The sequence below is a fragment of the Typopeltis vanoorti genome, chromosome 20, assembly GCF_054136105.1.
Source record: "Typopeltis vanoorti isolate ZY-2024b chromosome 20, IOZ_Tvanoo_1.0, whole genome shotgun sequence".
Taxonomy (NCBI): domain Eukaryota; kingdom Metazoa; phylum Arthropoda; class Arachnida; order Uropygi; family Thelyphonidae; genus Typopeltis; species Typopeltis vanoorti.
This window is the reverse complement of record NC_143568.1, coordinates 3,739,183-3,765,126: the sequence shown is the minus strand read 5'-3', so window position 1 is coordinate 3,765,126 and position 25,944 is coordinate 3,739,183. Positions and strand designations below refer to the sequence as shown.

Here is a 25,944-nt window from a genome sequence, read left to right as displayed (position 1 = left end):
ATTTTATTCTGTTAAAATAAGATTTATTATATACAAGGTTGAATTATGAAGAGTGTCACTGTTGAAAATATGAAAAGAATTATATTTTTTCAATTATCATTACACGAAATAAATGCACTGCGATCTAATGCAATGTTGGAATTATCGCATTTGGCCAATTGTAGCTAGACTTGCAATATTCGTTTGCACTTGTTGCATTGCATGTAACAAGTGAATCAGACACTGCTTGTTTGAGCAGTGTTGCTACAGATAAAATGTATGAATGCGAGTGTTATTTCTGTGAGATACGAAACTTTTATTATTGGTGTGTGTTCATGGTGAGGGTGAAATATTTTTAATAAAGCAATTTTTTAATATGTAAATTTATTTATTAATAAATTGGTTACTGATTTAAAAAAAAAAAAAAAAGAATTTTTTAATTTTTATATGCAGCATCCCCACTTAAAATTTTCACAGGCCACCACTGTTATAAAGATTCCTCACATCATAGATTAGAGGAAATCTAGACTAGGTCTTTTCAACTGAAGGATTAGCATAATCATCAGGTCATCATAAACTGGAGTGTTGATGATCTGAGTGCAACAAATATGCTTGCCCATGGTAAATTGATTTTGCCAGCTGGTAAGTAGTTGCAGACTAGACAACAGAGGGCATTTTTTTTATTTTTTATTTTACAAGAAATATTTTTCTAAACAAAAGAATTTTGAATGTTAAGAACATATAGCAGAATATGCATAATGTAAATTACTATTCTACAAAAAACGAATGAAACAAATTACATTTTCCAAAAACCAATGCTAGTTTTACTGTTATTATTTATCGACTTCTTAGAATGCTCTCACACAAAGAAAATGTTTTCCAAACAACAATACAGAATCACTAATCCCTTTATGGAACTCCTACTGACTTATTCAAACACACCATTAAAACAATATGGGGTTTTGGGTGAATAGGATTTTAAATAATTTGTCGAGCCCTGCTTATGATGTTTGTGAGAGGAAGCTTTAAGAGCTAAAGTGGTGTAGCAATAGCTTATGAAGCTTACAAAAACTTTTTTTTTGAATGAGTTGCAATTAGTACATCACTAAAAAGACAATATATCTCTAAAGAGTATGTCATAAGTGCTCTTACAAACCAAAATATCTGAAACTCATGTTTAACTTATAAGTGAACATTCTGGTGCATAAAATCAGATTCTGATTTTAGGCAGCTGCACAATATGAAAAAAGTTCCATAACCTATAACTGCCATTTGAAAACTATAAAGATTTCTAATACAAATGTCACCAGTTTGTCTATTTAGTGAGAAATGGATATCCCTTAATTTGTCACCAATCATGCTTCAAGTTTAAAAACATTTCTAGAGAAAATATTTATTAAAGATTTTATTTGAAATGGTTGTTTAATCCCTAAGGTTTAACTACATGATATATACCCTATTTAACACTGCAATAAATTTACTCGTGAAAATTTTAATGCTGCACCTTGATTTTTTTAAAAGATTATTTGTACACAACTAAAAAAAAATCATCCCACTGATAAGTTTTCAACATGCTTAATAGTGATATTAAGTGATATAATGTGTGGAATGAGTTTGAGATACGAAGTGAGCTGTATGGGAGCGATGGACTGCATTTGAGTGGTTATGGTGCGAGTCGCTTGGAGAGACTGCTGCTGGAAGGTAGAGAAGTGAATAGAGAGAATGAATCAGATCGAGAGGGGAGTGATGTGGAAGAGCAGGAGAGTAAGACAGGAGAGATTGAAGGAGTGGAAATGAATGTGGAAGTGAGTGGTATGAGTATAGAAAATGAGAGAATGGGTGTGCAAGAGGAGCAGGGAAACGGCGAGGCTCAGGGTGGACAGGGATACACAGCGTGAGAAAGGTGGATGCTCCAAGAGGAGGTGAGAGAATGTGTAGGCAGGAAAGTAATGGGATGATCAGGGATCAAAAGGAAACAGATGGAATTGCAAAGGGTTCTAAAATGAAGAAGCAGAAAGGGAAATGGCCCCAGTCCAGCATGGACAGATCACATCGAGTGAGTGGTATCAGTGGAACTAGCTGTAAATCCAGAAATGAGTTGTTGTGTTTGTATACCAATGCTAGAAGTATAAGAAACAAGGCGGATGAAATGGTTGCACTAATTGCATCTGTGCACCCAGAGACTGTCGGAATAAGTGAGACATGGTTAGATGAGGATGACATCCTGACAGGAATAGAGATGGAAAGGTATGATGTGTTTTGTGAGGATAGAAGGGGTAAAAAGGGAGGGGGAGTGCTATCGATGATAGAGAAAGAGTTATGTCCATACAAGGTAGAGATGCAAGAGGGAAATGGGGCCAGTGGTTTTGAGGCAGTATGGTGTGAGATAGAGGTGAATAGAATCAAATACTTGGTGGGATGTTGTTATAGACCTGGTAATGTGGATGGTGGTGATAGTGAAATGTATAGTCAAATAAGCCAAGCAAATAAGAAAAGGGTGATTTTAATTATGGCAATATAGACTGGAATGAAGAGATAGCAACTGGAAGTAAAGAAAATGAGTTTCTTGAGTTTTTGAGGGATAACTACCTCAGACAGTATGTAACAGAGGGCACAAGAGGTATCAAATCATCCACCAATTGGTGAAAGTAACCATGAGGTGATTACTTGGGTGGTTGCCAGCAGTGCAAGGACCCCAGTGAAAAAAGGGTATATGTGGAACTACAAGGGGGGTGATTATGAAGAGCTCAGGAGACAGCTTGCAGGTGTAGCATGGAATGAGGAGTTAGCTGGAAAAGAGATCAATGCAGCTTGGGGGATTTTCAAAAAATATTTAGTGGACGCAATGTCTAAATGTATACCATGGGTGAGAAGGTTAAATAAGTTAGGTGTGAGATGGATGAATAAAGAGATTAAGCATGCAATACAGAGAAAAAGGGCATTGTGGAGGCAGCATAAGAGAAGTGGAAGTAACCAATTTCATGAGTTCTACAAAGACCAGGCAAGGAGAGTGACTTGGTTGGTGAGAGTAGCTAAAGAGAGGTATGAACAGCAGTTAGCTAATGAAGCTAAAAAGAATCCTAGGGAGTTCTTTCGATATGTAGCCAGCAAAAGAAAGAATGATTATGGAAGGATGACACTGATTGGAGGAAATGGTATAAAGACAGCTGTTGCAGAATGTGTGGTGGAGATACTTAATGAACAGTTCATAAAGATCTTTCAATCTTGTGAATGTAACTTCATGGAGAGATTAAGAGCAGTTGATGATGGGGAGGAGAGACTGACTGTAAGTGGGGAAGAGGTGTTTGGGGAGTTGAGTAAACTAGATGTAAATAAGGCTGTGGGACTTGATAATATATCACCGCGTATTCTGAAGGAATGTGCCAGAGAGTTGACACCTGCCTTGACATATTTTTTTAATACGAGTCTTGCACTTGGTCAAGTCCCTAAAGAGTGGAAGGAGGGCAAGATTGTGCCACTTCATAAAGGAGGTGAATCAAACTATAGGCCTATCTGTGTGTCAGGTGTTGTGGTTAAGTTGTTGGAGAAGCTTGTGAGAACTTGGATCCAGAGTTGGGTTGACAACAATGGTATAATCTTTGATGGACAGCATGGATTTGCTAAAGGGAGGTCGTGTTTTAGTAATCTACTTACTTATTACAATAAAGTGACTGCTTCCTTGGACAGAGGAGAAGGATACACAGTAATATATTTGAATTTTGCAAAAGCTTTTGATAGAGTACCTCATGATAAGTTGACAGTCAAACTAGAGCAGATGGGGTTGGATATTAGATTAGTGCATTGGATTGGAGACTGGCTATCTGATAGGTATCAACAAGTTGTGTATGGGGGTGCAATATCCAGGAAAAGGAAAGTCACTAGTGAAGTGCCTCAGGGATCTGTTTTAGGGCCATTACTATTTAACTTGTATATTAATGATATTGGCAAAGATTTGGATGGAGATATTCAGTTGTTTGCAGATGATGCAAAGTTGGGACGAACCATAAAGAGTAGTGAAGATGTTGTGGTCTTGCAAGAAGACTTGAATAAATTGAGTGATTGGGCAAGCAAATGGGGATGTGAGTTCAATGTTACAAAATGTAAGGTTTTAAAATTTGGAAAACAAAGATGGGATGCAGAATTTATGCTTGGTGAGAATATATTGTTGGAAGTAGAGGAAATAAGAGATCTGGGAGTGATAGTGGATAAGGATCTAAAATTTAGGGGACACATCGCCAAAATTGTGAAGACAACACAAAGACTTCTGGGAATGATGAGGAGGACACTGACGTGTAGAAGTAGGGAGATTCTTGTTCCATTGTATAAGGCTTTGATTAGGCCACACATGGACTATTGTGCCCAGATTTGGTCACCTGGTTTTCAGAAGGATGAAGAGATGTTGGAAAGGGTCCAAAGGCGACTGACTAAGGTAGTTTTCTGACCTCTGGAATGTCGAGTATGAGGAAAGATTGAAAAGATGTAATTTGCAGAGTCTAGTGGAGAGAAGGAAGAGGGGAGATATGATAGAGACCTACAAGTTGGTAAGGGGTTGTTATAGGATCAATGGTGGAGAAGTTCTACAGAGAATAGTGGGAGATCAGGGGAGAACCAGAGGTCATGCCTGGAAACTGTATAAAGAGGGTGTGAGTGACAGGTTTTTTTCGTGCAGAGTTGTGAATAATTGGAATGCCTTGCCTGAGAGTGTGGTGTCTGCAAGGAGTTTGAATGTGTTTAAGAACCGGTATGATGAGATGTGTGTGAGATAAAAGGACCTCCTAGATGAGTCTTTGACTCCATGAGGTCTTGTTTAATAATAATAATAATATTATCAACCACAATATTTTTAATCTGCATTCTTAAGTGATTTTTTTTTTTATTAAATTACTTAAGGAATTCACAACGTAAACTGGAATATAAATTAAAATAAACTTTAATATATACTTTCTGTATTTCGGCAATGTCACATTACCATCTTCATGGGAACTTAAGACTAAGACACATGCACGCAGGCACTAAACACAGCAAATGAGATCGAAGAGAGAGACTACTATTGTTTTTCCTAAAGTCCTGATGGTGCCCCCTAGCAGGCTATATTAGGCATTCTTGGCCAGTGGGCTCATGTTCTCATGATGTACGTCTCCCAAATTTGGGACAGTCTCATGCATCCAAATTTGTTGAGGTTTGGCATGTCCCCCCCCAGGGCTGAGGGCGATTCTATGAATAGTCTTTCAAAGTTAGGCTTGCTGCAGTGTATTACTGTGACTTTCTTCCAACGTATTCAGTGGAGAGTATCCAGAGCATGGTCTACAAGCCCTGAGTGGCTGTATCTGGCGAAACCGGATGTAGTCCTTGTATTCTGAAATTCTAATATTCGTTGTCCTGCCTGTTTGGCCAAAATAGGGCAGCTTACAGCTGCAAGGGACCTGATAAATACCAGGTAGGTCTAGGAGAAGTGGTTGGTCTTTTGTTGAGTGGATAAGGGATGCCAATTTTCTATATGGTTTGTAGGTCAGGTCATATTTTTTTAGGATTTTGGTTATTTTTTCAGGAGCTCCAGATGTAAAGAATAGTGATTGATTTTGAGTAATCTTTATTGTGACAGGGGAGAGGGGGAGTTGTAGTTTACTGGTTTTAGTATTTTTTGGGGGTTGTAACTATTGGCTGAGAATGTGTTAAGGATGCGATTTAGTTCAGTGGTTAGGGAATTGTCGTTTGAACAGATTAGTTTAGCCCTGTTATGTAGTGTCTTAACACCATATTGTTGTGGGAGGGAGATTGTTGGTGAATGTACCTGCCTGTATAGGTGGGTTTTCTATAAACTGAGAAAACCAAGGTTCCATCAGGCTGGTGAGTGATTAGTGCATCTAGGAAAGGGAGGCTGTTGCTATCCTGTTTTACCAAGGTGAACTTGATTCTGGATGTTTTAAGTAGGAGAGAAGTGTATCTGAGCTGATGGCCAAAGAGTTAACACATCATCAACATAGCAAAACCACATAAGGTTCTTGTTGGGCAGAGTTTAAGGATTTCTCTTAAGGCTAAGTCTCCATAAAGAAGTTGGCCAGGGATAGGGAGAGTGGTGAACCCATGGCCGTCCCCTCTATTTGTCTGTAGAATTTTCCCTGCCAAACAAAATAGTCAGAGTTCATTGTGAATGAAATAGGGCTGCGATATTGGGAGGAAATTTGGCTTGGATGAGCTCTAAGGTTTCCTTGAGTGGGACATGTGTTTTGTATGAGAAAAATAGAAATTGTATATGTAGTGAATTGTGCATAAGTATACCAAGGTCAAGCTAAAGTTCCAGACAAAATAAGAGGATTAATTCATGACCTGAGGCTAACACCAACGCAAAGGTCAATGTTGCGAAGGGGTTTCCTGTCGAAATGCAACGGTATCGGGTGCAGAGTGGATGATGACGTAAGAGTGGGGAGGTCATCGGAGCCGAATATATAGAAGTTGACAAAGCTAAAAGAGGGTTTTTCCCCTGTTGTTTCCGGAGAGTCGAAGTTCCAGTACGGTCGGGAGTGGAGTGTCCGAATGCAGTTATGTGGTCAAGTAGAATTCTGAAGTCAGATTTAGGACTCCGTATGGCAATGAAGTCAATGCAACGCGAGGAGATTATGCAGAAATACGAGGTCGGACAACGGCAGCTGAGCTTCGCAAGGATTGTAGGCAATGAATCTTGACCGTATTCCCAGACCTACAAGAAGCAAAGGCCAGAGGAGCGTAGCAGCAAAAGAAACTAGTCTAGGAAGAAACTGATGTGAAATTACGAGCCATAGGAATTCAAAAGATGTTCGCAAGTAAAAGCCAGAGAGATCCCGACTTCGCTACCAAGAGCTTTCCATTTGTCTAGTAGGAAGAAAATTAGTAAATTTTATGATGGTGAATGAAAATTAACTGGAATTGTACTTTATGTAATAATGCAGGACTTTAGGAACTATACCATTAGATGAGATCAATTACTCTGTGATAGAGATCATGGCTAAGTTATAGTGTAATACTAGAATCTGATGTTAATAGATAATTCCTGAACCTGAGTTTTAAGGGGTAAGTTTCTAGGCATGTGGTCCCTGAAAAAGTTCAAGATTAGTTAAGGGATAGGAGTGTATATGTTATATCGAGTTGCTTAATAGACCCCATATGCTAGACTCAGTTGAATTTATTGAATGACAATTGTACAGGGTGTTCGGGATAAATTTGACATATTTATAATTAATTATATTTTTCCGTAAGTTACATGTATTAACACACACTTCTCTTCATTTAAAAGTTTGGACCCTTCTTCATTCATATACAAGATGTCAGAAAGGATGGATAGCTGGAACCCACCTGAATCATGGAAGAGAATAACTTGTATCATGATGATTCGTGCCCGCCATCAAAATAAGGATATTACGACTGCTGCCCAATGCTCCCTGAATACAGTAAAAACAATCAGGCATGAACTAGAGACTTGCAATGGTGACTACGAGGATGTAGCAAGAAGAAAGATCCCTAGCAGACAATCTGATTGCGTTCGTACAGCAGAATTCCTCGCAAATCTGCAGGAACAGGTGTTGAAGAACCCTGGCATTGGAATTCGGGCTTTGTTCGTGGAGTTGCTAACTGTAGTCAAGCCCTAGATAACAAGGGTAGCCAATGGTAGGCCGTATGTATGGCAGCAGGATTCGGCCCCTTGCCACACCTCTGGGAAAAGTCAAAAATGGTTGTCTGAAAATTTCTACGACTTCACCAGTCCAAATGTTTGGCCTCCAAACTCCCCAGACCTTAACCCCATGGATTATTTTGTATGGGGCGCAGTTGAAAAAGACACCAATCGCACTTCCAGTAATACAAAAGCCCAGTTAATGGATAAAATTAAAACAGTTTTTGCGGCCCTTCCCAGGGAGACTGTAGCATCAGCTTGTTCGAGGTTCCGAAGCAGAATTGAAGCTGTGATCGATGCTAATGGTGGTTATTTTGAGTAAATCTTGTTGATAGTATTGTAGTTAACTCTGCCTGTAATGTTTTTTTGTCAATTCATTAAATTTAATAGATACAAAGAAGATTTTCTTTTTCCTTACAAAACTGTCAAATTTATCCCGAACACCCTGTATATCTCTTTTTCTTAGTAATGAATAAATTCTTTTCTTGTCAAACAAATAACTTGCCTGATCACTAAATTCAATGCACTGCTCATAAACAGAGCCTATGCATATATATTTTGATATAGTCACAACTGCAAAGTGAGAAACATGTTTATAATATAAGAATAAGATAGAGAATTAAGGATTGTGTGCCATACTGAATGTTTTAATCATGAATAAAGAAAAATTCTCTTATTCTGTAAATTTTGGTGGCGTAGCTTAAACAAATAAATTTCCAAAATTTTTAATCAGATTGAGCACTAGTAATCTAACAAAGAATTTGGTTCTAGTCTGAGGCACTGTCTTTGTTATCAGAGTTTCGCACACTCGAGCAATATGTTAGTAGCAGCCATAAGTTTGAAGTACTACCAAGGATTAAGATTAGATAAGGGACAAAACATAACATAAGTAAATAAAAAAAAACTAGCAGATTTTTCAAAGATGAAGACGAACAAGTTTTTTTTTTTTTTTTTTTTTTTCATCAGTATGTTGGAGTAACATTTTCTATACTGGCTTGAAGTGGGCCGAGTTTTTTTGTGTGTGTGATGGTGTGTTGCCACTATAGTGAATTAATGGGGAATCAATCCCATCCACTATGGGACATAATGGCACGTTTTGTTTATGTATTTTTGGAAATCCATATATATGGGAGGGTCTAGATTAAAAAAGGTTTTAATTTGTTGGTAACTTCCACAAGCCAAGAAGTGACCTTCTTAAGGAGCCTATGGAGTTTTCTGATTTGTGAGATTATGTTCAATAGGGAGAGGTAGGTAGCCCGATCTAATAATAAAGAATTAAGCATACCTGTGTAGTCAGTATGGTTTAGAACCAAAGTGGCGTTTCCCTTATCCACTTTGGTAATTACTATTTCTTTGTTTTTCTTCATTTCCTATAGAGTTTTGTATTCACTATTGGATATGTTGGTTTTTAGTGGTCTTGCTTTGGTGAGAACAGAAGCTACATCCAGTCTAATATTGTTGGCGATGTGGTTTGGAAGGTTGAACGTGGCAGATACCATGTTCAATCTGGATCGTTATTTCATCAGCCGGTATTATTCTCAGAGCAATGGCGAAATTGTGGCCACGTGTAAAATGTTGAGTGTCTCAGGCTTCAAATCCATAGAAGAAAGGTTGACTACAGTGTTGAGTAGTAGTTTTGGTTTGGAGGTAGAGTTCTTTTTCAGGTTATCAAATTTCTTGTTGTGTCGACTCCTTGTTTTCTCAAATTCTTTATTTGCAGAAGTGCACGAGATGTCATATAGAATTGTCCAAGTCGTGATTCAGCGTGTTGGAAAGCTCCTCCTCTAGCGCACGAATAGCCTTGTTTGGGTCAGCTAGGAGAACGCGCATCACAGTAATTTGTTCTTGTAGCAGGGAAAAGCTGGCGCGGTTATAAATTCAAACAGCCTTCTGTGATTTTTTTTGATTTTGCATCAATATTTTATTACACTTAAAATAAAAATTTTAGCAAATCTATTACTAGTATGATACTAGCATAATCTTTATCTTCAGCAGGGGTTCTGCTCCAACAAGAATAAGAACGGGTGTTTGTAGGTTCAAAACAGCACACACTATCATACAATTTCTTACTCATCTCTCTACAATGCCAGCCTGGTTGGCCGAGTGGTTAGTGTATCCGCTCTCCAGCCAAAAGAGCGTGGGTTCGAATCCCGCCATGGATATTTGTAATTGTCTGTGGAAATATTAGTGGTGGTTAGTGGTAGATGGCATTGGTGGAATGAGCTGTAGAGTTGGTACCCTCCCTCGATGAGTCTTTGAACTCCCTGGAGGTGTCATTTAATAATAATAATGAAAATTATCACCACCGAAAAGTAATGTAACGTATGCATTGCAATTGTATTTATCTACACAACCACCTACTTATACCACTAAAAAAAAAAAAAAAAAAAAAAAATTATATATTTATTTTATAAACAGACTTAGATCCGAGAGTTAGAACAAACAATTAAATTTATTCACAACGCAACATGTTTCGTCAGAAGGCCGACTTCTTCAGGCATTAAGAAACACAGAAAGCAAATAAAACACACTATAAAGAAACATTGTGTCACTGAAATTCGACTAGTATAAACTAGTTAACTTTGAACTGGAGCTACAGTCCGTGTTAAAATTCTATTGTTAGCCATCTGTGTGCATGTGACTTCACGAGTGCACCAGAATTGAATGAGTCCAGTAAATTGTAACTAAGATTACTGTTTATATGATGAGGGTCCATAACAATTTCTTTAGACTCGACTATGCGGTATTCTACCTCGTTATGGCATATATGAAGGTTTGAAGTTGTTGTCCAGTCTCATGTTGGTGGCCTTCATTATTTGAGTTTACTGAAAACAGGACATGGCTTGACAGGGAACTTGTTCTAGTTCTTTTGTAGGCATGTTCTCTCTGGTGTTCTTCTTCATTGTACAAAATTACGTGAGACTGTGGTAAGCCATACTATGGCCAGACTGAGAAATCCATCCTCCTACATCTCGAAGAACACCAGAGAGACATTGCCTACAAAAGAACTAGCGATGCCCTGTCAAGCCATGTCCTGTTTTCAGTAAATACAAATAATGAAGGCCGCCAACATGAGATAAACTGGAAAACAACTTCAAACCTTCATATATCGATGATAAGGTAGAACGCCACATAGTCAAGTCTAAGGAAATTGCTATGGACCCTCATCATATAAACAGTAACCTTAGTTACAATTTACTGGACTCATTCAACTCTGCTATCAGATTCTGGCGCACTCGTGAAGTCACATGTGCACAGATGGCTAACAATAGAACTTTAACACTGACTGTAGCTCCAGTTTATAGTTAACTGTAGTTTATACTAGTCTAATTTCAGTGACACAATGTTTCTTTATAGTGTTTTTTATTTGCTTTCTGTGTTTCTTAATGCCTGAAGAAGTCGGCCTTCCGATGAAACACGTTGCGTTGTGAATAAATTTAATTGTTCTAACTCTCGGATCTAAGTCAGTTCATAAAAATATGAACACATCCCAATTCCGAGTTAATATACCAGATACAGATACACACACACACACCGCTCTAGAGAGAGGAAAAAAAAAGAAAATGAATGAAACCCTTGGATTCAGGAGTACATGAATGAAACCCTTCATTCATGTACTCCTGTAAGAAAATGAGCATAAAGCTCATTTTCTTACAGGAGTACATGAATGAAGTGGGGTGGGTGGGATAAAAATAAATTCATTGGCCAAATGATCTATTTATCAATGTCTCACTCTGGGTGCAGTCTGATGTAACAGTACAATTTCTAATGTCATTAGGTGGAGGCAAAGTACATTCGTTTTAAACTATTGCAATGCTATAGTTTTTTTATTTCAATTATTTAATCATTTGAAAATTTACCATGTCAGATAGAAATAGATGTCAATTTTCTATGTCAATGAGAAAATAGAGCATGTATATATGTGTGTGTATAATAGGTTATGTTTACAGTAGCAAATATATTCGTTATTATTATTATTCAGGCCTCGATGGAGGCCAAAGACCCATTGTGGGAGGTCCTTCCTAAGAACATAAAATCTGTCAAGACTCATCGAGGGGAGGTCCCACCCTAAGAAACACAAAGTCTATCATACCACTCCTTAAACTCATTGACAGTTCTCGCTCTCACCACTCCATCAGGCAATGCATTCCACGGTTCAACCACCCTCCATGCAAAGAAACCACTCTTCACCCTCTTGCTCACAGTTTCCTTTCATAACTTCAGGGATGGCCTCTTGTCATGACTCCTTCCCGCTGTTCAACAAAGCGAAAGAACTCCCTAGTGTCAACCCTGTAACCACCTCTTAACAGTTTAAGTCTCAATCATATCACCTCTCCTTTTATCCACCAAACTCTGCAGTTCACATTCCCTCAGCCGATCCTCATAACGAACATTGTACAGTCCTGAAACCATCTTTATCATCCGTCTTTGTATCCTTTCCACAGTTAATTTATCCCCTTCAAATCCTGGGGACCAAATCTGAGAACAATAGTCCAAGTGTGGTCTGATCAGAGACTTATACAACGGAATGATAACCCTCTTATCTCTGCAGGTCAGTGTCCTCCTCATAATTGCAGCAATCCTCTGTGTTACCTTCACCACCTTTGCAATAAGTCAAGTTAGAACTTGAAGTTTGCAATAAACTTCAAGTTTCTATCAATCATCAACCCCAGATCTCTTGTCTCTCCTACTTTCTCCAGTATAACTCCTCCCACAGAGTATGCAGTGTCCCATCGACGTTTCCCAAACCTCAACACCTTACATTTTGCTGCATTAAACTGACACCCCCATTCATTTGCCCATCCATCAAGCATATTCAAATCCTCTTGCAGGGCTACCACATCTGCACTATTACTAATAATCATTCCCAGCTTTGCATCATCCGCAAACAACTGAATATCCACTTGCAACGTCATTGATATAAAGGTTAAACAATATAGGTCCTAGTACTGAGCCCTGTTGGACGTCACTTGTAACCCTCTGCCTCCTTGAAATTGCTCCACCATACACAACTCTCTGATACCTATCAGAGAGCCAATCCTGAATCCAGTTGACCAATCTAACATCCAGGCCCATGTGCTACAACTTAAATATCAGCTTATCATGTGGCACCCTGTCAAATGCCTTTGCTAAGTCTAAGAAAATTGCAGTATATGCCTTTCCCTCATTTAATGTTCTTGTAACTTTATTATAAAAGGCTAGCATATTGCTAAAATAAGAGCACCCTTTCACAAATCCATGTTGACTTTCACAGATAACATTACCCTCATCTGCCCAATGCTGTATACAGTCCTTCACTACTTTCTCCGAGATCTTAACTACTGATGACACACAAACTGGCCTATAATTAGACACTTCCAGTCTGCTACCGCCCTTATGCAATGCCACTATTTTACCTTCCTTCCATTCCCTGGGCACCTTTGCCGAAGCCAGACTTTCATTGAAAAGCCAGGTTAAAAGCACTGTCAGTTCTCTAGCACATTCTCTCAAAACTCGTGGTGAAATATCATCCAGTCCCGAAGCTTTACTGACATCCAGAGTACTCAGTATTTGAAACACACTCTCCTCCTGTACCTCTAAACCTTGAACCAGCCCTATCCCTCTAGCATTAAAACTGACATCTCTAGGATGAAATACTCCAATAAAGTGTTCATTGAACAATTCCACCATGTCCTCTGCATCAGTCACTCTATTCCCATTTTTATCCCACAATATCATTCTTCCACAGTCATTTATCCTTCTACTGGCCACATAGCTAAAAAATTCCCTAGGATTTTCTTTGGATCTTAGGACCAATCTCCTCTCATATTCCAGTTTCATCTTCCTTACCACACTAGTCACTCTTCTGGCCTGTGTCTTATACTCTTCATGCATCTTCTCTTCACCTGTCTCTTATATCTCTTCCACAGTCTCTTTTTTGCATGCAATTCCTGTTTAATATTGTGTGTCATCAACTTTACTCCAAATTGTATCCTCTTGTTCACTCTTGATATACAAGTTACCATTGCTGCTAACAAATATTCTTTCATAATTTCCCACGCACTAATGATATGCCGGCCTCCCAATTCCTCCCTCCATGAAACTTCCTGAAGTTGACATCTAAGACTATTATAATCACCTGCATTATAATTCCACATAAGTTCCCGTCTCTTTGATACTCCTGCATGTCTATTCATTTTCCAAGTTAAAACCATATGGTCACTCTCTCCAACTGGTGGGAGAGATGTCAACTCTGTTATTATCAACTCTTCAGATGCTATAACCAAATCCAAAACTCTTGTTCTCTCTCTTACATGTTGCCTAAGACATTTGTCCCTCAAGAAATCTAGAAATTCCATTTCCCTATTGCTACATGTATCTTCCTCTCTCCAATTTATACTACTGTAGTTAAAATCTCCCATAACAAATCAAATCATTCTTCTTGCACTTGCCAAACTTAGCTGCCTAAACATCTCCTGGTCCCCATCCTCTGTGCTCCTGAGTCTGTAGCAACATCCCACTAAATATCCTGTCTTGCCTACCTCTACCTCACATCATACGCTCTCAAAATCATTTGTCTCACTTCCTTCCAAAGTCTCCACTCTTAGAGGACATAGGTCATTACTATCATAAGCAGTATCCCACCACCACACTTTCCCCTCCTATCCTGACGAAAAATGCTATACCCAGCGACTTCTATTCCTGTTATTATATACTCTTCTGTCAACCACGTCTCAGTGATCCCAATAATGTTTGGCCAGGCTAATGCTATCTGCACCACCAATTCCTCTGCCTTATTCCAGATACTCCTGGCATTAGTATAAAGCATATAAATGCCATTGTTTCTATACCCAGCATTATCCCTTCTAGACTCCACTGGGCTCAGTGTTACCTGACATTGTCTCTCTTCTCCCAAGTATCCATTCCCACAAGAGGCCACCCCCTGCTATCATCCTCCCTGGGACACACTGACTCGTTCAGAACTGCAATCTCTCCACATGCCTACGTCCTTCCTCATTCAAATGTAAACGGTCTCTCGCATACAATTCCTCTCTTTCCTCAAATGCACTCCAAGCATCCACACATACCAGTCCTCTCTTGTCACACATTCTCGCTATTATGCCATTCAATATCACCGCTCTTCTGCTCAGCTCATCATTATCATAACTAGGCAACACTATTTTTCCTCTCTCAGTCTTCTTCCGTACAGTCTCAAGCAAAAATCTCATCTCTCTCGCTGCCCGACTTACATTACCACTCAAGTCATTTGTTCCTACCACCACAATAATCTCATCCACCATTTCACCTCTCTTAATTGCCATAGCCACCTTTTTATTGTTCCTCCTGGCAAACACTCCTCACGCATCCTATCTTGAACACCACGGGTCATTGAGTCCCCGTACATTATACCACTTACCATTTCCTCTCTCCTATGGTTTCCATTCTCTCCTCTTCTTTCATTCCCATAGGTCTCTCTCATTGCCTCTCCTCTACTGCTATTCTCTCTTCTAGCATTCCCATACCTCTCTCTCTCTCTCTCTCCTACTGTTTCCATTCCCTCCTCTTCTAGCACTTCCATATTCCTCTCTCATTTCGTCTCTCCTACTGTTTCCATCCTCTCGTCTTCTAGTATTCCCATACATCTCTCTCTCTCTGATTCCCTCTCTCCTACTGTTTCTATTTTCTCCTCTTCTAGCACTTCCATCTCTCTCTCATTCTGTCTCTCCTACTGTTTCCATCCTCTCGTCTGCTAGCACCCCCATACTTCTCACTCATACTCCCAAAATTCTCTCTCTCTCCCCTACTCTGAATCACCTTGCATTTCTCTCTTCCATTCTCCTAATCTTATCTTTCATGCTTCTGCTCTTATTCACAAGAGATTCCACCTCCTCTTTCAGCTCATCTATCTCCCTCTGCAGGTCAGTCAGTTATATTTCATTTCAAAATATAACTAAAACATAAAATTACTTTTGTAATTGATTTGTACAAAAATAAACCCAATTTTATATAATTTATATAATAGGGGCATTACAAAATTTATGTCTTGCAAAGTGGGCGGTGGCCTGAAAAAGTTTGTGAATCTATGGTCTAGAATTACCCCGAGATATTTTGTTTCTGTTTGCCAGGGGATTTTGGTGTTGAATAGATAAAGGTCTCCCTTGGGAGTTGCCAATCTTCTGGTGAAAAGTATCACTATACTCTTTTGGGGATTCACTTGTGGGGGGGCTACAAAAGTGCCAAAAAGTGGGCGGTGGCCCGTAAAAGTTTGTGAACCTATGGTGTAAAGCAATGTGCATCAAAGGCTGCACTGCTGAAGAAGATTAAATTTTTGAGGGAGGAGAGAAGAGCATTACTTTTTTTGAAGTCAAGAGGCAGTTTTATGATGCTTCAACAATTCAGATGGTGAAAAGATACCGCTTGTTTACTGTAAGAGTTGCGAGTTTAAATGCTACACAAGGGCAAGAATATTTGTAAACACCTACTCTGGACAAGTCTTGTATAGCTTCTTGAATTCTAAGGTTTATATACAAAATTATATATATATACATACACACATATTTGTATAGCAGTATGGTGGTTGTGCATTCTAGAAAAAACTACTGTTCTTATGTTATTGAAATCTGTGGGAGTATCCATAACTATAGAATAACAAGTATGCCAGTAAATAACTTTATCATCATCATCAAATTCCTGCTATGTACCCTCAAGGGGTGTACAGGATATGATAGCACTACACGATAAATTTACATCATTAATTTCCTATCTACAATTTTCCTCCAAATCAGTCTGTTACTTGTCAAGACTCCAACATTATCAGATCTTATATTTCTATCGTCTAAGGCACTTTGGACCGTATCAATCCACCTATATCTTGGTAAATAACTTTATTATGTAAATATTTCATATCATATACATAGAGGGATTCTAATTTAAGCATGGGCCCTACCATTTTTGAATTCAATTCCTATTGTCGTTCGTTAGTTGTACTGATGATGTCTTATGATGCATAAGACAAAATATTTACATAACAAAAAAGTTATTTACTGTGGCATATGTGTTATTCTATAGTTATTGTTCTATGGGAAGGTTTGTTTATAAATTTTTAACTGGCTGAATAGCACATGTTGTTTGAGAGTAAGCAATCTCTTATTTTTTGGTGAAGATGATGGATGGAGGTTTTATTTTATGATAATAATTCAATGGAACTATCTTGTTGAAGCTTATGTGTATCATGTTTAAATGCTAATTAAAGCTTGGTTGAAAACTTAAAATAATACAGAGGAATGAAATCAAATGATGGTTTTTAACAAGTCCAATATTTTATGTCGTTGCAGAGACATTGGCGGTATAATATAAAACTATTACTTGCATACAGGTATACCAAAAAAGTGGAAATAATTAGAGCTTAAAATCAAAGGAAAGGTGGCCTCTGTGGATGCTAGTCAGTAGCACTGGTTTGTTATGAGGAAGGCCTTCAAATTACTGTTTCTCACATTTAAGGGAAGCTTAACAGATCCATATTTATTAAGTCAAGCTTGCTGTGATGAAGCACAGTTTCTACCATTTGATTCTGTGAGTAATGTCTGACAGTTTGCTAGATCAAACTGACCACAGTTATAGCAGTGCATCCTGAGGTACAGTGCCAAAAAGTTTCATTTTGGCACAAGTAAGATATTGAAATGGAGAATAATATGGATCCATCTATATTTTATAGTCAAACACAGAAAGAAACTTAAGTTTTGAAATTTACCAGAGAACTAATGAGAACATAACCTTCAACATCACAATTACCTTGGTTTGCACTCAGAACTGGCGCTAGGGTCTTTGCCGCACACATGCAATTTCTATCTAAGCGCCCTTGTACCGATCCGGAAGCGTGTGGTTCTTTTATGATAATAAAAATTTTAATTATTTGAAATTTCATAAATAAATTTTGACAGAACAGCCACACGTTGGTTCGCTAAATGTAACAAACCGGGGGTGTTGACTAGGCAGGATAATCGTTAAAAACCCGAATATTCAAAAAATTCTCAAAAGTTAAAGCAAATTTTGATAAAGCCACTTCACTTTAATCGTTGAATATAATGATACAGGGATTATAGTCTTCTCACTGACCCGAATAGTTAACAAAATTAAAATGAATTTTAATTAAAGTTAAAATTTGAACTAAAGTTTAAAAAATTCTTGCATTTTACAAGTTACTAAATTCTTAGTAACTTATAAAAATTATTAAAAAATTTTTTTAGAAGTGGAACTACCTTTTAGGAAAATAAAAGAAACTCAAGATAGAAGAGAAAATAAGAAAAGAATTCAGAAATAATTAGAACATTTAATATAAGTATTCAAAAAATAACATCTTTACAGAATAACAGAAAATAAATTAATTTACATAAATATATTTGAAATTTTTTAAATTAAAATTTTAGGGCTCTTGATTTCATATTCACAAAATTAGAAATAATGATCTTAATGTCTAATTCCACACATATATCATTTTCAATAGCTATTAATGCCAAACTAACAAGCTTTTTTGTGACATACTTGTTCTTAAGTAGGTTTTAATCAATTTCAACTTGGAAAAGGAACGTTCACCGCTCGCTACACTAATAGGTAAGGTTAATAGCATTCTTAAAGCAATTGAAAAGTTAGGAAAAGATAAATTATTGGACACAATAAAATTAAGAATATCGAAATGGTTTTGAATATTTAAATTATCTTTCTGAAAAATATCCCAGAAAGCACATAACTCGTCATATAGTTCTATTGCATTTACGTCTTTATTGTCACCATCCTTCGAATCTCTAAATCGTCACAATTTTTTCGTAAATCTTCGTTATTAATTTGTAGTAATCTATGCAAGAAATTGCAATTATCATATGTTTTTAGTTGTTCAAAACGCTCTATTAATGAACACATTGCAACGTCTAAAAGTTTATAAAACACATTCACTCTAAATTTATCTTCTGGCGATTGTGGCGTTTTGTCATGATGCTCCTAGTCAAATTGTCGTGTCTTCTTTTGTCTTCGAACTTCCGTACCATTTTTAAATTCTTGTTCTCCATCCACCTCTTCGCTCAGTTCTTTTGCCGCTTTTAGAACTTCTTTAAAATTTGTATCTGATCGATACTCTTGTAAGAATATTTTTAAGTTTTCGATAGATTCTAAAGCAAGCGTAATGTTCATATTTTTGTCTTGAAGCATTTTACTCACAGGGTTTATTCTGTTAAGTAAAGTTATAAGAGAGCAAATAAATTTGTAGTTCTTTATTTTAGCACATAATGTTTGCCTTCATGCCGAGTTTCTTTATTAAAATTTCATAAAGTGCATCGTAAAGTTCTCCTAACTGATATCGTAGAGGGCGGATTGCATTAATTTTACTTTCCCATCGCGTTTCCGATGGCTGTTTCAATGTTAATTTTTTTACTAACTTTAAAAGGACTGCCCAACATTTGTAAGAGAATGAAAAGAAATTGTATATTTCTTGAATAATTGCAACGAAACTAATTGTATCTGCATCGCTAATGATTAAATTTAGAATTCGTGTGTAGAGGCTTAAGTGCTGTGAAGACATCATGTTGAAGGCTTAATGGATTTTTTACAACACTCAAAAAGAATTAAAATAGAATTTAATACTTCCTATATTTCGTCCTAGTCACTAGGACATCTACGGGGATTACAAAAACAATTAATTTAACATGCACACAAATATCATATAATACTAAGCCCAACCACGTGGGTGACACTAAAGTCCTATCTAGGTGGAGCGCCCTCTAAGGGCGGTAGTAGGTGGCCTGGAATGCAAGGTGAGACCTCTGGTGATGAGTGTTTCCCAAATCTTCAGAAGCTTAATGCAACCGTATTTATTAAGATTTGGTTGGTTTCTGAGAGCTGCTGCTTCTAACGTCTCTCTTTCTTGAATTTGCTGTGGTGGAGCATGGTGGTTTTCTTCCATGATACCCTGTGGGTGGTGCAGCACATGGCACGTAAAAAGCTAGGAGAAGAGTTAGTTGTAGTTACCATGAAACTAACACATTGTTAGTCTCTGTAAATTTAGAAGATCCAGGTGAATGAGGAAATATTGATGAAAAATTAAGAGTTGTTTTAATTGAAATGGGGCCTGTTCCAAAGAAAAGTATAATATATCTCAGAGATACATATGGTTGTAAATTTGGCAACACATATTTTAATAGAAAAATGGAAAACGGGGACTCGTGCCAAGAACATGGGTCATTTATTCCAAAACTTTAAATTCCGTTTTTTTTGCTTTTGTTGCAAACTTTTCATACCACCCACACGATATCATGGAAGAAAACCACCATGCTCCACAACAGCAAATTCAAGAAAGAGAGACTTTTCTTAAAAGAAGCAGCAGCTCTCAGAAACAAACCAAGTCTTAATAAATATGGTTGCATTAAGCTTCCGAAGATTTGGGAAACACTCATCACCAGAGGTCCCACCTTACATTCCAGGCCACCTACTACCACCCTTAGAGGGCGTTCCACCTAGATAGGACTTTAGTGTCACCCACATGGTTGGGCTTAGTATTGTATGATATTTGTGTGCATGTTACATTAATTGTTTTTGTAATCCCCGTAGATGTCCTAGTGACTAGGACGAAATATAGGAAGTATTAAATTCTATTTTAATTCTTTTTGAGTGTTGTAAAAAATCCATTAAGCCTCCAACATGATTAAATTTAGAGTATGAGCAGCACATGGCACATAAAAAGCTAGAGGATTTTTGTTCAAAAGAAAATTTTGGAGCCCATATTTTTTCCCTTTCATATTTGCCCCATTGTCATACCCTTGACCTTGCATGTCTTCAATGGGAATGTTCAATTTTTCCAGTTGTTCCACTAGTTATGCAATGTCCTGTGGAATCTGATATATCTGCAAACCTAAAACATTTTCCCTGATCTTGACAATTCCATTGTCACAGGAAACAAAGCGAATAATAATGGTCATTTGTTCTGTTTTACTTGCATCAGGTGTGCAGTCTAAAATTATGGAATAATATTTAGATTTTCGAATTGATAATAAATTGCGTTACTTAAAGTTTCCAATATTTCATTTTGATTCTGTCTTTACTCAAATAGTGTACTCTGTTTCATTGTAGCCTTTCAACATGATTTTCACAGGATCAAACTTCGCAAACAATTCGACTAATTTTAAAAAATTAGTCGTTATTCCTTTCGTATAATTTATCGGATGATCCGCGAAAAGCTAAATTTTGGCTACCAAGGAATTTTATCATTTTAATCAAGAGTTCTAAAACACTCTTTGAATGTTTCTTTTCCATTTCATACATACTTTGAGTCTTGCAATCAATAGTAGTATTGTTTTTAAAATTTTTATCTAGTTCCTTCCATTTTAAGAAATTTTTCATGTGATTTAAACTAGTCTCATGCCTACGCAAAGTTGTACTTGCATTTCTCCAATCGTTATAACCTTCTACAAGACTACTTGATTCAGTAAGTGTGAAAATTTTGCAACAAAAGCAAAAAACAGAATTTAAAGTTTTGGAATAAATGGGCCATGTTCTTGGCACGAGCTCCCCGTTTTCCATTTTTCTATTAAAATATGTGTTGCCAAATTTACGACCATATGTATCTCTGGGATATATTATACTTTTCTTTGGAACAGGCTCCATTTCAATTAAAACAACTCTTAATTTTTCATCAATATTTCTCCATTCACCTGGATCTTCTAAATTTACAGAGACTAACAATGTGTTAGTTTGATGGTCAACTACAACTAAATCTTCTAACTGTTTTTCCCTTAAATCATGTGTCTTGTTATCTTGTTCAATAGTACTTTCACGCAAACTGGATGATGTGCACAGTTCTTCAACTGATTTCTGATGTATCGAGTTGGTTACAATCTGCATCAGAACATTTTAATATTTTACCAAATTTATTAAGAGCCCCAGTTTGTTTCTTAATATCTGTTTCTCTCGCAGCATGACGCTTACGATTTTGTGCACCAGATAACTTTTTTTTTAAAATTTTTGATTCCATTTCTATTTTATACCCACAAGAAATTATTACACAACACGACACAGAGATGAAGTAATAGTCTGCACTGTGCCATTGTCAGTAGCCTACTGAATGAAATTCATACCACGACTGGTTAACTAGCAATAAATGTTTTGTACGAAAATTCGTTTCTGCATATAAAACCTTTCACCGTTTCATTCACTTTAGATAGACTGCAGTAGACAACATTCTGCAGGCAAGCATTTAGCCTGCTCTTGCTGCAAAATTGTAAACAGCCGGCTGATCAAAGAGGCAGCAATATACAATTTTTTTTAAATTTTTATTTGGTGTATCTGGCCTTATTTTAATATTAATCATTCTAGGAATTTTTTTATGATAAAAATTTAGTTTCTTAAAAATGAACTTAAGAACCATGCCCCGCCCGCTACTCACAAGACATGGATTCTACCTGCCCATACATTTGCCTTTTATTAATGCTTAGATTCAGTTTCACGGGTCTGATAACTGCTTTGAATTGCTTATCTTCAAAGAAACAGGTAGAAATCTTGAGAGAACAAAAACTCTCTCCTAATACCATAATAATGCATCTTATGGCAAATAAATGGACTCATAGGCAGAGTCCATGTCTTCAGTAGTGAAAAGGCTACATTCTCATAAGTGCTGGTAAATTTTGAAATTTAAGTTTTTTGTTTATTTGATTATAAAATATGGTTGATCCAATAATATCCTGCATTTCAATATAAGCAGTATTTTATGATGTTTTTCTAGACAGTTTAGTATGTCTATAAAAGGCCAATTATATATAGATATAAGAAAATGTATACGTATGGAGAGGAGGTTAATCTTTGAGAGAACATATAAAGAGAAAGTTTGAAAACTTCTCAGAGCTGCATTTCTTTAAAGTTCTAGCTATATTTTCTCTGGTGCCTGAGATACAGAAAACAGTAATAATATTACCAAAAGTGATACTCCCATACAGAATTGACAGAGTTACCCTTTCTGGAAACTCAGGATTTTCATCCCTGCAAAAGGCAAATTGGCCAGCTCGGAAAACCAAGAAAACCAAGGATACTTGCTAGATTATGGGATCTTAAAAAAATAACAATAAAAAATAGTATTATAATTTGTATATTGTGAGGAAGTCTGAATTTTATTAATTCTGTTGGAAAAATAGTGCACCAAATATGTTAAATTCAGCTTTGAAGGAGAGCTGGTTAGAGCAGAGTTTAGTGGCACACTTACCATATTGTCCGGAAAAGGATCAGAATGTTTATAAATGTATCTGGCTGTGGAAGTAGATTTTTTATATGCTGTGAAAGAAACCATACCATTAGGGAGATGTATTATCAAACGGGACTTTATGAATAATGAAAGCTGAATTTATCAGAAAAAAACAGCAGTACAGCAACACCTCAAAGTGAAGATAATACATGCTGAAAATATTTAATGCATTCTAAATATTTGGAATACATATGTAATGCATTTCAAAGAGAATTATTGTATTGGTGGAAAAAACATTAAACAGATCCTTAACAGGCATTATTTGATGTAATGAAACAATTTAACATTATACATAAATTGATATAACCTTGGTTTAATACCAATATGCATTTTAAACAGACCACATTGATAAAAGATTACAATAAAAAAAAAAGTTTTATTGTTTATGACTGAATTAAAAACAGATACACTAGTTTTTACTGTTTAGTAAAAAAAACTTTAGATTTCCTTTTCCCACTTATAATTATAAGTGGGAAAGTTTCACATAAAAAGTCTTAAAGCAGCTATGGCTTTGTTACTGCAATACTGTACTATGGCTATCTATTTCAGTTCAATAAATTTGAATAAGAATATTTGAGAATACTTTTGTAATGATGCTCAGAAATTTGTTCTGTCTTAATTTTGCAGGACACTGATGCTCCAATACAATGAATAACTATTAATAAAAGCTGCAATCAATATGGTGAGTTGACTCATGTTAAGGAAGAGAAATGAAAGGCTGACTGATGTGAGATGAACAAAAGTGAGAGAGAGAGCTATGGAATTAATAAAGAGAGAATAGGTGAACCAGGGTAAGAGAGAATGAGAGAAAGTCTGCAGAGTACGTAGCTAAGGGGAAGAGATGAGAGGAAGGTAGATAAGTGGGAGAGCAAGAGATACAGATGAGCAAAGAATGAATGAATGGATCTGAGAGAAGGTGATATATGGAGATTTAATGATTTATGGTGTGCAGAATGTCAGAGGACTGCTTGCCTAGAGCAAAAACAGAGTGTGTCTATATCCATAAGGCAAAGCAACAATGTGGATGATATGATAATGATGACTGATACAAGTGATCTGAGATGTGTCCATTTAGGTTGGGTGTGCTGTGGCTTATGTAACCACACAACAAAATTCATGTCAATTTGACTGTATGATTGCCTTTTTTTTTTTAATGAAAGTTAAGAGTGCATATCACATTAATGCTAATTTTAATTGGTCAAATGCAATTAATTGTAGGATAACTTTGAATATTTTAATTTATCAATGAATATAATTTTAAATATGGAAAAAATAATGGTCAAATGAACAACAGCTATGCTTCACGTGCACCATTTGTGAGAAGCACAAAAGGTTTACATTTTGTTGCGAGATTAGATCATTAGGAAATACTAGAGTGAGACATGAATAATTTGAATTTTGATACAATTTTTAAATACAGCCATATAATAATACACACAGAAATTGGAAAAATCACTGGGGAAATTGTTTTTCAGATTGAACCAAAAGAAAGGCTGAAATAACTCATTTTATTTATCTATAAGTTCCAACCTCCTTTGACTATAATCATATAATCTGCAAAAGCACTAGGAGAAAAACGGGACATTCAGTAGATTGTCAACACCCTTTCCCATTTTAAATATGGGCAAAAAAAGTTATAAATTATTTATAGAAAAATTAGTTGTCTATATCAGTGTCCTAAACACACCAGTTCACACTTCATACATGAAAAACAGATGAAACTCAGAAAACAAAAACAGCAACTCACGACAGATGACAACATTCCATGGGATTGGCTGACACAACCAACTACAGCCACTGATTTCTGGGTGCTATTGTCTCAGCACACACCTTGCCTTTTAGGTGGTTTAAAACCACTGGAACACTAAGAATTTGGCTCACTGCACCATGCGTGTTCAAAGGGCTCAAAAAGGTGTCCGTGTTTGTGACCGCACACCCGGTCTATTAATGCAAATATGATGCAATGTTTACATGTCAAAGTGTCTTCTTCATGAAGCCAGGAAACAATTAGGGGAGTTTTTAACAAGAATAAATGCACAAATATAATATCAGTGATATTGTTATTCTGTGGGTGTGCACTGCACACACTAAATATATGCCACTGATACACACATTGCTTGGAAAGAAGTCAATGGACACCACGGTGCAAGGAACAAACAGCCATGGCACCAATCTAAATAAGATGTGGGACCTCCTTTCACTGCAACAAGCCTGCAGGGCATACTTTCCAGAAGCGTACAATAGCAAATCAATGAGAATCTTGGACCATTCTTCCTATAGGTATGTAATGAGGTCCTGAATTTTTTTGTGAAAGATGTCCCTTGACCTCACCTATGTTCAACAGGGTTGACATCAGAGCTCTGTGGAGGCCAGTCAGATCTGGTTACTTTCACATCCACAAACTACGCAGTTACAGCAGCAGCCTTATGACATGGTGCATAATCTTGCTGAAAGAGACAATGGTCAGTTCTGTAGAAATGCCATGAAGTAGGAAGCAATGCATTGCCTAGAATGATCAGATTCCTCTCAGAGTTCAATGTTTGATACATTGAACTATTTTGACTTCTGTTTGGTACAACAAACAGAAGTCAAGCCAGAAAAAACAGGTCCATACCATCACCTCTGAATTTCATAGTTGGGATTATGCACTCTGGTAAGAGATGTTCACCGAGCATCCACCACACTTGCACATCTTCTTGGTAGAAGACGTAGCATGATTTCTTGCTCCATAACACAAAGCTTACTTAGCTCCCACTCATGAAAGGTTTCTTTCTGCAAACCTATAGTACATTTGTACTGTGGGCAGGATAAGAATTTTATTTTTTTTATTGATTTTATATATAGCATTTTTACATAGTCTGGAATCAAGAAACGAAAAACATCATATCTTGGACACATCATGAGAAACAGCAAATACCAACTTCTACAAACTATTTTGGTAGGAAGAATTGATGGCAAAGGAACTAGAGGAAGAAAAAGAATATCCTGGTTTGACAACATCAAGACGTGGACAGGAAAGAGCAGTGCACAACTGCTCAGATTAACACAAGAGCGCAGTTTGTTC

At 36.9% G+C, this 25,944-nt stretch overlaps 1 protein-coding gene across 2 annotated transcripts in view; it reads right to left on the bottom strand.

The window, feature by feature from the left end:
• LOC150095198 (nuclear receptor-binding factor 2-like) overlaps positions 1-25,944 on the bottom strand; it is a 46,069-nt gene that overhangs the window by 17,839 nt on the left and 2,286 nt on the right. The gene's annotated exons all lie outside the window — the stretch shown is intronic.